General features: G+C 45.4%; 1 long non-coding RNA gene across 1 annotated transcript in view; it reads left to right on the top strand.

The window, feature by feature from the left end:
* LOC147728109 (uncharacterized) overlaps positions 1-9,859 on the top strand; it is an 80,553-nt gene extending 70,694 nt beyond the window's left edge. Inside the window, exon 3 of the long non-coding RNA XR_015309535.1 lies at positions 9,400-9,859. This is a non-coding gene — a long non-coding RNA (uncharacterized LOC147728109). The remainder of the gene's footprint in view (positions 1-9,399) is intronic.
* Positions 9,860-13,506: the final 3,647 nt, after the last annotated feature.

Here is a 13,506-nt window from a genome sequence, read left to right as displayed (position 1 = left end):
ATGGACCATCTTAGAGCCGCCCCATCATTAAAGATTCCAAGAAAACCCGGGTTACCCCATAGCCGTAATTTCGGATGATAAATGGTGGTCTTACAGAATGTTAATATATTCGTCCAAATCCTCACTATGTCCATTGCGGTCTTAAATTTAATTGGGGTCGTTTACTCGAAATAGGAACAAGTTTGAGTCAGCTTTTAACATAAATAAATGGCAAAAATATATATCTTCTCTGTTAAGCAGGGAGCGAAGACGCCGGATAAACGAGGACCAAAAATATAATTTAAGATCAGGGAAATTGAGGCCACCCTTGTCAGTTCCATTCTTAAGAAGTTTCAGCGATCTTCTGGCTTTTTTATATCCCCAAATAAAACTACTGAATATTCCGTCCAGTTGTTTAAAAAAAGAATTATTTAGTGCCAAAGGAATAGAGCGGAATAGATATAAACATTTTGGTAGTACCTTCATTTTAATTAAATTGATTCTGCCGATTAGGTTCAGGGGCAGTCTGTGCCATTTCTTCAAAATTAGAACAGTGGATTTTATCAATTCACTATAATTAATGTTATTAATTTCACGTATTTTAGATGTAATTTTTACACCTAGATATGTAGCAATTTTACAAACCTCCGGAGTCGCTACCGCAGGAGCGTAATTGGCTATAATTTGAGTTTTGTTAATATTTAGTCTATAGCCAGATACTGCCCCATATTTACAGGCCTCGATGGTAATCCCTTTCAATGCCTCTGTAACATCAGATGAGTAAATGGCAATAGCATCGGCGTATGCCGTAATTTTCAATGCCTGTGTCAGGATTCATCGAGTAGCCACTGTAGTTACCTCAGGACAGTTATCTAAATCCCTGTCATGGCCCCGCTCTACACGAGCCAATGTGTGGTTCCCTTGCTCCTCTGGTAAACTGAGAAATTCCAGAGGTAATTCGAGTCATTGAACTAGAGCACTGATAAGATTGTATATAATTCCCCTCCCTAAGATGGCCGCTCAATGTCCCATTTAGAGGAATCGAGAGGTGCGCCCTCTAGTGGGCTTCTGGAAGGCGCGCGCTTCTTACTGCGCACTTCAACGAAGATTCCGTTCGAGAAGCTTTTCCTTGCCGCTGCTCCGCGTCTACTATTCATGACGGGAGAATTACAGCAATTATAGCAGATAGTCAGAGAATTATAGGAATTGGGTTTACAGAGACTTTCGTGAGAGAAATTACTTTCGTGCGCTCTCACAGCTCAGAGAGGCACCTCAGTCCTGACAAAGTTTTCGGCCGCTGTCTAAGAGCGGTGACAACTGTCAACCAGATATCAAAGCTGTTTTCCTGAGAAGACGTGTTTCCTAGAGTTCTCGACAGGACTCGTCAAAGTCAAGTATCCAACTGAAGAGATTCCAGAACTCTACAAGTAAGGTGTTATATCTTATCGTCAAGTCAGCAAGTACAAGAACAATAGAGTCCAGCATTTGTATCTTCCCCCGGACATTCCCCCTTGCGCTTTTCCTTTCCTTTCCTCCCCCTTGTACCTTCCTGTATCCTTTTTGCGTGCTACGGAAAGTCTGTTGAACTCTTTCTTGTACATCTGTCAAGAAGAACACCTCTTCATAGAACCCCCAAGACCAAGCCTGGCAAAAGGCTTCACAGGTACAAGTTCAGTCAGGAAGAGAATGAGAGAGAGTTGGGAGGAATTATCTGGGTAGAGATTTTAATGTTCGCATATGTCTTCACTGCAGGAAGCTCAGCCAGATAACAATACACATTATAGAAGAGAGGCAAATACATGGGCAGAAACTGGTAGGACAAGTTTTGTTTACCTTTTAAGAACAGTCTGCGTAGTGAAGGAAGGTTTGTGGTATATTCTCTGCTTCTTTCCCTTCTGTGTATTAGGCACCTTCAGAGTTGACGGCAAGAAATTTAGCAGTCACTAGAAGAAGGGGGTGCCAGTCGAAGTACAGGTATTCTCTTCTCTGTCCACTTCCCCTTTCCCTGCTGCTGGTGGTCTTGCTCTTGAAGCGAGGGTACCGGTGGAAGGGTGATCGGGACATTCGTCAGTACTGCCTCTGCGAAGCGTTGGAGCACCAGGACATCGTGACAGCCTGTGTGTTAGACTTAAAGGGTATGATTCGTGATTGTGCCTGAAGTGCGTATAAAAAAGGCTCAAGTGAGAGGGCAAAAAGTAAGGGTGACAGAGGGCAGCCTTGACGGGTGCCCCGAGAAATCAGAAAGTCTGACGAAGTCAACCCCCCGTAGCTGATACAAGCAGTGGGGTTGTCATACAATGCCTGTATCCCCTTTAAAAAGTGGCAGCTGAACCCCATTTTTATCATAGCGTGCCAGAGATAGTCCCACCCCACTCGATCGAACGCTTTCTCAGCATCCAACAAAATCATAGTGAGTGGGGTGGAGTCTGTCTCTGCCACGTCAAAAGCCGTTATAGCCATATTAACATGGGTGGTAGTGTCTCTCCCGGTCACAAACCCGTGTTGCTGAGGGTTCACAATTTTGGGCATAAGAGGAGCCAACCTTGTTGCCAAAATTTTCGAAAAATATTTGGCATCAGTATTAATCAATGAGATGGGTCTGTAAGACCCCCTCTCCTCCTTCGGTTTTCCCTTTTTAAGGAAGAATATTATTTTGGCCCTATTCCATGAGTGGGGAGTTATTCCAGTTAGCCCAATAGTTTGTATAACTTGCAGTAGAAGGGGTGTAAGTTCCTCTAAGCAGATTTTGTAGATCTCAAGAGGGATGGTATCCTCCCCTGCGGCCTTCCCTGTGGGCAAAAATGTAATAGCTTGACAAAGTTCAAGCTTGGTTATGCCTTCAGACAGTAAATCGATTTCTGTGGAGTTACTGAGGTTAATTGAGTTCTCTTCTAAATAGTTTTGTAAAGAGGCAGCACTAGGTGTAAATTCCGGAGTATATAAGGACCTATAGAAATCAACAAACTGTTCTAATATATCACATGGTTGGTCGTAGAGCTTGTTATCAGAGTCTCGGATGTTCGATATCATAGTATTGGCTCTGTCCTCCGCAACTTTATATGCCAATATTTTACCAATTTTGTTCCCTCCCTCGTATTGCGCAATTTTAAATGTATGTATTTTAACACTTTTTTTGAATAAATTTGGCCTTAGTTTTAAGCTTTAGTTGGCTTAGCTTAGTGCATATTTCCGTTACCATTGGCAGATCTGCTCGTAGTCTCGTAGTGCTGATGCCAACAGCACTTCCTGAGCAGCAATATCAGATATCAAAGTTTCGTCAAGTTTTCGTCGTTCAGCATTTTGTCTGAGCACATAAGCTTGAGTAAAACCCCGAATGCTCGCCTTACAAGCATCCCAGACCATATTGCATGTAGTAGAGTTCTGATTGTGTTCTATAAAGTCAGTAAGATGGGTTTTTAACTGAGCAATATAAGCAGAATCTGATACCAGATACCTAGGAAAAGAGAATGGTCTGGGACTGGTACGAGTGTGTGAAGTAGAGAATATCATCATTATAGGGTTGGGGTCCGAGGAGATGCGAGGGCACACCACCATTGTACTAGAATTCAATAAATTATCAGTTACTAAAGCCATATCTAGCCGGGAACATAGCTTATGAGGTGCTGAGTAGTATGTAAATCCGGGGATATTTGGATATAGACACCGCCAAGCATCCTTGATGTTATGAATACGACACAGGTCTAAGATAGAAATTCTAGTTTTGCGCATCCGCTGAAAGCTTCCGGGCCTAGTGGTGTCTTGTTGATAAAGTAAGATGCAGTTTAAGTCGCCCATTATAATTAGCTCACCCTCCCAATCCAAAAGTTTTATATTTAAATAATCAAAGACCTTCGGTTCATCTTGGTTGGAACCATAAACCACACATATGACATATTTTTTGCTATCAAAGGACATTTGAACAATGGCCCATCTACCATCTTTATCGTAAGCAGTTTGCAAAGTTTCTGCCCTTAATCGTTTGTCCCTAAGAATAGCTACCCCTCTAATAGAGGCTCCAATGGAGGTGCAAGTTAGGATATCATAGCCCAATTGATTCAGCAGTTTTTTATCCTTGCCAGCAATATGCGTTTCTGATAGCAATACTAAATGGGGATTATGTAGTCTCAACTCCTCTGATACAAGACTTATTTTATTTTTGCTGTTTAGCCCCGAAACATTCCATGCCAAACACCTTAGTTTATACATTCATAAATAAGGAAATTCGCTAAGTGGAAAACATCAGTCCAAAAACCACATTGAGATAAACGCTTACTCATTACTTTATCATTGATAGCATGCTTCCCCTTCAGGTTGACAATACAGTTTTTCAAATTTTTATCCCCTAGCACCCCCAGCGCCCCCCTCCCTGCGGAGAACAGAATGACCCCACCCTCCACCCCCCAGTCTCCCACCTCCCACGGGAGGAGACCCCCCTTGAGCTTCCGCTGCCGCTGTAGTGGCAGCACCTACGATAGGGTACCTGGTGCTACCCCCCCCCCCCACCTCTGAAGGAAAAAAAACTCCTGTAACATTTTGTATTATTATGTAAGCCTAGTGGTAATTTCAATTAAGTTTGTCATCAATTTAGGGATTAACTTTTACTTATGCTGGATAGGAACGACTCAGCCTCTCGGGTATCGCTAAAAAAATGTGTGCGGCCATTTTTAATGACCTTAAGACGGGCTGGTTCCTGAAGAAGGACTTGCCCCCCAGTGGATTTAATAGGGTCAATCAATTTGCGCATTTCCCACCGTCTATCCATGGTAGATTTGCTAAGGTCAGATCGTGTAAACAGGGAGTGATGCCCTATAGTTATAGGGGTGTTAGGTCGTGCTTTCTGCGAAATAGCTTGTCGCAATAGAAAGTTGCCGAAGTAAATGAGAAAAGGTCGCAGGAATTTACTCTCTTTGTTCTTTTGAACTAAAGGTAGACGATGTGCCCGTTGGATTTGGGAATCCCAATCCCAATCTGATAAATCTGGGAAAGCTTGGGGTAGTAGATTAACAAGGAAAGCCCTTGGATCAGAACCCTCTGAACCCTCCGGTATCCCAAAGAGTGTTAAGTTAGACCTGCGCTGTCGATTTTCCAAATCCTCAACGTTTAACTGAAGAAGTGTCATCTGAGCATCGTGTTGGCTAACTACCGAGTTCATCCGCGTGGCCACCTCTTCTACGCCCACCACCCAATGCTGTAGCTCCTCTATATCCTGCGAGACCCTATTAAGATTAAAGGTTAATTCTGATAAGGAAGTCTGTAGTTTGTTATTGTCACCCCGAAGCTGTAAATAGTGCTCCTGTGCTTCCGAATAGGACAGGATATCTTGGGCGGTCCAAGATGGCGGAGTGACCTACCCCCTCTGATGTGCGCTATTACTGAGAGACTGTAAGAGAAACGACTCAATACTTCCAATTACGGATGAAATGCACTCTCGAATAATACCTCTTCGTGGTAGGAAACCTGAACGCTGAACGCTGAGGAGGGTGTTCTGCGAGGCTACTGATGCTCTGGCTCTCGGGTTTCCCACGGAGTATCCAGCGTGCGATTTTTGGCTTGATCACGGGTTCGGGGGTCGGCTGGTCTAGACTTTCGCCTGCGGCTTGGTTCTCCGAGGAATGTCTCCAAAAAAATCCTCCGCACACCACGCGCAATACAAAGAACACTGCGGCCGCCCCCCCCTCCGCCCCCCTCTTCCTCCAAGGCTGCAATGCAGGTGACCGCCTCGGTGCCCGCTACGGCAACTCCCTCGGACCCTGCGGAACCTGTGGCGCTCCTGGAGTCAGCGGGAGGAGATGTTACTTTGACTACACCGAACAGCTCTGGATTCAACCCCTCGGCAGTCAAGAGAGTGAAGGGGTCTGACCGCATAAACGCCGGTAAGCCCATCTTGCGTCCCCCCCACTCTGACGGCTCAAAGCGCTACTTCTTTCTAAAATGCTAATAAAAGTACTTCTAAATTGGGGGTCAAGCCAAGAGGTGAAATTGATGGTACAATGCTTCTAACAGATGAAGCTACTTTAAGCGCGGCAGCTGCTTCAGAAGCTATTGATGAATTGCCATCTGGCAACAATGTATCCACTTCGAATAAGTCACCTGTAAAAACAGCATTAGACACTAACACGATTTTAAACTCTGGGGCTCTGGTGACTGACTCAGGAAGATCAGATGGAGTGGTGAGCGTGGAAACCCATCAGGCGGACTCTAACACTGATGCAACAAACAATGGGGGCACTAGCTCACCCGAGACATCATTGGATTCAGACCCTGGTGCAGTCATCGCCAGAACGTGCATTAATGTTGCTGGCTCTTTAGATACAGGGGCAAACGGAGGACTGGCTACTGGTGACACAGCTTCTCTCAAGCTAGTATCAGACTCAGATGCAGCTATTATCAAGGTAGCTACTAATGTCGCTGGCTCTCTAAATACAAGTGTGAACGAAGGGCTGGTCACAGGTGATATCTCTGTAGAAATGATAGAGGATAATGCTGATCTAGGCTCTTATGAAGATTTTGAAGCAGAGACTGAGGAAGAGACAGATAATCTAATTGATAATTCTATGAAATCCCTGGCAGACAGAAGGCGAAAAATCAAAGTCAAGCCCAAGTTTAAAAAAGGAGGGAAAACTGGATCTACCTTAAATCGAACCATTGCAGGCAATATGACGACTGCTAAGAAGACTCTCATCGATAAAAGCCCTCTCAGAAAATGGATTGAGGCAAAGGGGCTTGTTAAAAACATGACACTAAGACTATCAGGGACAAGTCCTACAGACTCTGCGCCTACTTCGGGTACTTTAGGTACTCTATCCTGTCCCACCCCTGAGATCGACTTACTAAATCCTTCATTAAATTCAACATCGGTTATATCTGTAACCAAATCAACTGAGCAAGCAGCTGCGCCTAGGCTTGGTTCTGATGCCGAGACTGAGTCAGTACTGTCTAATTGTTTGACTATGTCTACCAATGCGAATGCGCCAATAACTATCACCAATGCTGTTAAAGCCCCAACCAGGCCTTATAGACCAGCACAAGAGAGGGTGGACAAACTGAATACGGATTCTTCTCAACTAGACACTATTCTACAAATATTAGCTTTTTTCAGCATTCCTATACATCTCCCTTGATGGGCGCAGCTTTAGATTCTGCCACGCCCCTCAAGGTTTCACCGAGATCCCCAGTACCTATAGTCAAGCCCTAAAAAGTCAACTAGATTCCTTGGAACTCCCTGATAATTCCACACTATTACAATATGTAGATGACCTCCTCATTGCTGCAAATTCTGCCCCAGCATGTAAAGAAGCTACTCTCTGTTTATTACGCCACCTTGCCCTCCATATTCACAAAGTCTGTTTGAAAAAGCTTCAGTTTTGTCAAGAGAAGGTGACCTATTTAGGTCATCTCTTCTCGAAGGAGGGAAGGCAGCTCACCGCTGATCGTGTAGCCATTATCAATGCTATGACGGCCCCACGAACACAGAAGCAGGTGCGAGCATTCATAGGCCTAACATCATACTGTAGACAGTGGATTTCCAATTTTCGGCCATGGTCAAACCTCATCACCACCAAAGACATATCAGACAGTTCCTTTCCATGGACTAAAGAGCATGCACAGGCCTTCCAAGATTTAAAAAAGGCTCTGTGTACTGCTCCAGTCCTCGGTACTCCTGATTATAACAAACATTTTTTTCTTTTTGTACATGAGACAGATGACTGTGCATGCGCTGTCTTGACCCAGATGTTCGGAGGTCACCATCGGCCATGTGCCTATTTTTCAGCTACCTTAGATCCTGTTGCAAGGGCTCTCCCAGGATGCCTACGGGCGACCGCTGCGGCCGCCCTCATGGTCCATCAGAGTGCGGGGATCGTCATGAACTCCCCCCTGACTCTGATGGTCCCCCATTATGTAGATACCCTCCTTAATAACACCAAGACACAGTACCTCACTAGTGCACGACTCACAGGATATGAACTGACACTCTTTGCCAGCCACATTAACATCAAAAGATGCACTGTACTAAACCCCGACACATTACTCCCACTAGATACTCAGGATGCCCGCCTAGACCCACATGACTGCATATTAAGGACAGAGGAGGAGACGAAGGGACGGGTTGACTTACAGTACACCCCGATGGCAGAACCAGAAGGTACACTGTATGTAGACGGATCATGTCTCAGAGGGCCAGATGGTAGCACCTCAGCTGCCTATGCTCTCACGACATTAGGGCGAGTAGTAGAAACAGCTCAGATTCCGCAGTGGTTTGCTCAAGTAGCAGAACTAGTGGCCCTCACTAGAGCTTGTGAGTTAAGCAAAGGGATGACGGAAAATATTTATACTGACAGCCAATATTCCTTTGGGGTGGCCCACAACTTCGGGAAGTTGTGGAAAGAAAGGAATTTCCTTACTTCCCATGGGACCAAAATTCAACATGTCACCCTAATTCACCGACTGTTAGACTCCCTGACACTCCCCAGAAAGGTGGCCATTATAAAATGTAAGGTCCATAAGAAACTGACAGATGATGTTGGGAAAGGCAATGCCCTTGCTGACCAGACGGCCAAACAGCTCTTAGAAAAAGGGAAGGAATGTATGTAGGAGGTCCCGCTAGGTGGGTGGCAGACGAGAGCATGGTTGAAAACACAGTACAGAGTGTGATTGATATTCAGCCCATACTACTCCTGAGGAACTAAGGGTGTAGAAAGAGCAATTAGAAAAGGAGGGAATTGATGGTTGTTGGGTCCGTACGACTATGGAAAGACAGTCACGTGCCATCAGTAGTTACGATGGCCCATGGTCCTGCTCACATCAGTGCAAAAGGGATATGTAAACTGTTGGAACCTACATGGTACAACTCTAAGATACCAGCATATGCTGACAAACTGGTTAAAACATGCATGATTTGCCTAATGTATAACCCAGGAAAAGGCACAGTTACTCCTAAGGGGGGATTCTCTCCTCCTACCTTCCGTTTTGAAGTCCTCCAAATGGATTACTTCCAGATGGACCGATGTAACAATTTGAAATATGTCCTAGTGGTGGTCTGTACATTCAGCCGATGGGTGAAGGCCTACCCCGACGAAGACTGCCCCGGTATCACTACCGCAAAAGTACTATTAAAAGAGTACCTCCCACGATTCGGTTTGCCCCGCTTGGTCTGGAGTGACAATGGGACACACTTTACGGGCCAAATTATGGAATATGTCTGTACAGCATTGGGTATAAAACAAAAAATTCATGCAGCTACTTTCCACAAGAACAACAGCCCACACCAGAATTGGCGTATCTCCCCATGAAATTGTGTTCGGGAGGCCTGCCAATGTATGGAGTGTCCCGGGGCCTAAGAAAGTGTCTTACGTTGAATACCCTGTATTAACTGATTACCTGTACAGTCTAACTAATACCTTTCGTACTCTTTATCACCAGGTGCATGAGGTCATACCTGACAAAAGCGAGGGCCCAGGACACGTCTTCAACCTGGAGATTGGGTCTTGGTGAAACCTTTTCAATGGACTCGAGCCCCGCTGGACACAACCCCGACAGGTGTTACTGGCCAGCCGCACTGCCGTGAAAGTAGAAGGTCGGACGAATTGGGAGCATTCATCACACTGCAGGCGTGTGCCTCTGCCGCTCCCCTATGATCAGTGGGTGAGGGAAGGACTAGGAGACTCAGAAACAGAAACAGTCCCGACGTTTGTCCCATTCAGCGATGCCAGACTGCATTCTACATCTACGGAAGCAGAGAGTGACAGCATACGGAATGGAAGGGTGGAACCCTCCCATAATTCTACTCTGCTCAACACCAAGGACAATTGTTTCCCGACCATACTGTCCCTACTTCCGACCGATACAACTTGCGCCCCGAGGGAAGGCTGCCTTTGACTTCGCCAAGTACCTATAGGCTGTAAGGCTGTGATCTTCCCCGGCTGAGAGTAGTGCTAGTGTGTAAGACTAAGGTAAGCCGTGATGGCCCTTGGCACCTGCGCCCAGTGAAGCAACCACCAATCGCAGACAGCCACTAGAAGTCCCTGGCTTAGCACAATGGCCGCCGTTCAAAACACCCGAATCCAGAAACAAGATGTCAGCCTCTGACATAGTAAATGCTTCATGGTCACCGTGGTGACGCTGTTTGTCTCCCTCATCCTGTCTATCCTTGGTTGGCTGTTACTAATCTACCATCCTGTTACCTCACCAACTCCTACCTCGACTCCTGCAGAACACCAGTATTACACGATACCATCCCACGAATTACCCCGCCGTGCAGAATTCTTCAAAACACCTTCATCCAAATGTTTCATCATCACCAGCTGATCATGAACACTTCCAACTGCTGGGTGTGTGGACTGATGCCGCATTCTATGATACACCCTGTCCCATTCTTTCCCTACCCCTTTTTCATCTCTGCGTCTTGTCTTGCATGGTGGATGTTGATGCAGGAGGCCTACACTGTCAATGGTACTGCCAATTCTTCCCTTTGATCATTTCGGGATGACTTCTGGCGGAACAGATCCGGCCATGCCAATGCTCCTTTTTGCCCGACCAGCTCATCCACAACGCTACTACCACCAGATGAACTCCGTGAGATGGTAGTATTCAACTCAACTAATCGACGAACATTTTCCAGATTCCGCACAAGAAGGATGCTGCCTGATGAACGAAACACTGTGAATGTCATAAATGTGCAAGGCCGTGTCTGCATTTATGGCCTAGGGACTAAGAAAGTTGGTACCAGTACGTGTGATATCACAAAAACTTTAAACTCTACATCTCCTCCGAAGCTGGTGGCATCCCCCAACACCTATTTCATCTGTGGCACTTCCGCCTACACTTGGCTCCCCCGTAACTGGTCTGGTACCTGCTATCTGGCCTTCCTCCTTCCACCAACGTATTCTACCCATGGAGGTTACCACCTGTCAATGAAGGGCGCTCTGCGCCGCTCACGTAGGGGCGTCATATCAGCCGAGGATACAGCAGACCAGGAAACCGGGGACTTCTTTAAAGGTTTCCTTCCTTTCTGGGGCCCCATGGCCACCAGTCGGGCTGTACGAGGACTGACCAGGGTCCTTGAAGCAACCATCACAGTAACAGCTGGGGCCCTCTCCAACATCGCTGCAGAGCTATAGGCGGACCGCCTCATAACGCTTCGGAACAGAATGGTCCTAGATGTCATCCTTGCTGATCGTGGTGGTGTGTGTAAATTGATCGGCTCTAGCTGCTGCGTGTACATCCAAGACAACACACCTACAGTGTACGATGCCATCCAATGTCTGTATCGCCTTTCTTCCGAAATTCATCTGGATAAAGGCAACTGGTCCCTCACAGGCTGGATCTGGGGCCTCCTTTCCCAGTGGGGGTGGAGGATCCTCATCTACCTTGCCTTGGGAGTAACTGTCCTGGTCTCCTGCTGTTTGTGCTTTCAGTGTCTGCCAGTGCTCTGTACAATGTCTATCCAGACCATCAAGCCTCCACCCTCTAACATTCACAACACCAATATGATGATGATGTTCCAACAAGAAACGGATGGCCTTATGAACATTGACATTTCTTAAAGTATTTGCCACTCAACGGCAAAAGGAGGGTCTGAGGAAAAGTGTTCTTCTGATCGGCATCATTTGTACAGGGACTCCATTGCTTTTTCATTCCATCTTGTGTCAAACACTTCCACACGACCCACCTGGTCATTTCTTCTGATGCCTGAGGAAATTCTAACTGACACGACAAAAACCATCTTGCAGCCTGTATTTCTGCCCAGGAACTGTCGCACACCCAACCCTCCCTGTCCTTTGCAGTTCAACTAAAAGCCACGAGACACTCACACCCTGAGTAAATGATTTGTTTTCCAAATCCTGCTCCCAGCCTGGTAAACATCCTTGACACCCTGATCAGGTTATCTGGACTATGGTCTGACTGCTGGGCCTTGATCAGGGTGAATTAACAATTACTTGACAGACCGGACTTTGATCAAGGCAATTGAACAATGACCTGACAGACTGAGCCTTGATCAAAGCCGAGTGAACAAAGATTTGTGTACCAAACCTTGACCAGGTCACCATTACAAACATCATCTGGATCTGGTTATCAACTGCAAACACTGCCCTGATTAAACAATGAACTAACATTCAAAAGACCGGGATGAAAAAGTATAAAAGGCTTCTAAGCTGCAGAGTGAAGCAGCAGCCTCCTGGGTTTTGTCTCTGACTTGCTTGGGACTCTGTTCTATAGCCCGGGCTATTTGAATAAATCTGGGTTCCTCCTGCAGACAAAGGCTCCTGTGTCTCGTTTTACTACGTATGGAGGGTAGGGAAGATTTGGCCGGTCCCCCCGCTGCCGAGACCCAGTAAGTGGGTTATTCCGGTTCTTCATTCTATACCTGTGTTCTGTGGTGTAATCATCTAATAAGTTGTGATTCTGGTCGTATGGACCTTTTATTATCGACTGGAAGTGTATGAAAGCAGCTAGCATCAACACCACTATTCAATTACAGTGAAACCTGTTTACCGCCATGTGATATTCAATCAGACTAGACAACACTGGTTTAAACTCAAGAACGAGTTTATTCTTAACACCCCAGCCAGACCACCTCACAGGTTAACTGAAAATGTCCCCTTCCCATTCCAGAACCGCTCATCAAAACAATACCTACTCATAACATGTCATGCATATTCATAAGGACACCACACTTCTCCCTTCTCGCAAATGGGTGGACATAAAATAACAGATGCACTAGCATATCTTACACTATAATGCATAACTAGATTGGATATATATGAAAATAACAAAATACATGTTCATGTTGTAACATTTTGCAAAACATCATAACAAGAAAGAAGGAACTTTCGTAGTTACAATGAAGCAGTTGAAATATCACTTCCCAATGACAGGATCCTGAAGGTTTGATGGAATTTTCAGCTCTTTAAGACTCACCCTGCTACCAACCTTGTCATGAGTCCTTGAACTGAAACTATGTACCTTGACCCTTTCCATATAGGTACTTGCTTGGCTGTATCATCCTGTAACAAATATTGTGTCTTTTTTACTTTTCCAACTAAGTTCAAGTTCCATATTCTTGAATCACATGTTTTAGTTGCATTTTTAAAAACTTGAACCACTTTCTTTTCATGTATAAACTTAGACTAGGGTGCACATCTACCTGTTGCTTTTATTTGTATAAACTCACCAACTCAAATCAAATTATTTTTCACCTTTTCGTGTTCATCAAAGTATTCCTTCCTTTTCACTTGTGATCTCAGTTCTTTCTCTCGCCACTCACTTGGTCCATTATATTTCAACTCTTTGCCCCATTCCATCCAACTAGGGAATAATTTGGCTTGGAGATCGACCTTCAAACAATTCTGAAGGTGACATTCCTGTAGAGGAGTGAGGAGTCTTTGGTAAGCAGCCATGCTATCTTGTAAATCATCCTTCCAATTCAAGATATTTGCTTTTTCTGTGGTTTATTGGGTCTCTCTACAGAACCACATGTTACAGGGCGAAACACTGAACTCCTTTTGTGCTGTACTCCACTCTCACTAA

Source organism: Lissotriton vulgaris, chromosome 3_1 (genome assembly GCF_964263255.1).
Source record: "Lissotriton vulgaris chromosome 3_1, aLisVul1.2, whole genome shotgun sequence".
NCBI lineage: Eukaryota > Metazoa > Chordata > Amphibia > Caudata > Salamandridae > Lissotriton > Lissotriton vulgaris.
Note: the sequence above shows the minus strand (reverse complement) of the source record. Positions and strands in the feature narration are given on the sequence as shown.